We start from the raw sequence: 376 nt of genomic DNA, 5'->3' as shown, positions 1-376 counted from the left end.
TTTGGGGAGTATTTAAAAAAAAAAGTTATACAAAGGAATAAAAGCAAAAATCCACAGTTTTTTGAACAACATATTATCGGTCGCATGGAAGGAGTGGTTTAGTATAACGATCGACGTCCATTTTTAGGATGAAGAAAGAGAAGAGAAAAATGTACGTGATAGTTATTACAGCTAAGTAAAGGGGGTAAGGAAGGAAACGACACGGGGGGGGGGGGGGCACGTGAAAGGGTTCGTCAGTACTGGGAAAAAAAGCCCAGATGAAGCAACGGAGAAAAAAACCATTTTTTAGGTAATTAGAATAAAGGAAATTTTATTGCAAAAAAAACCCAGGGACAGAGCCACCAGGTACCGGTTTTCCACCCTTTTCAGACCACTA

This window comes from Penaeus monodon, chromosome 22 (genome assembly GCF_015228065.2).
Source record: "Penaeus monodon isolate SGIC_2016 chromosome 22, NSTDA_Pmon_1, whole genome shotgun sequence".
NCBI classification, from domain to species: Eukaryota; Metazoa; Arthropoda; class Malacostraca; order Decapoda; family Penaeidae; genus Penaeus; species Penaeus monodon.
This window is presented reverse-complemented; position numbering follows the sequence as displayed.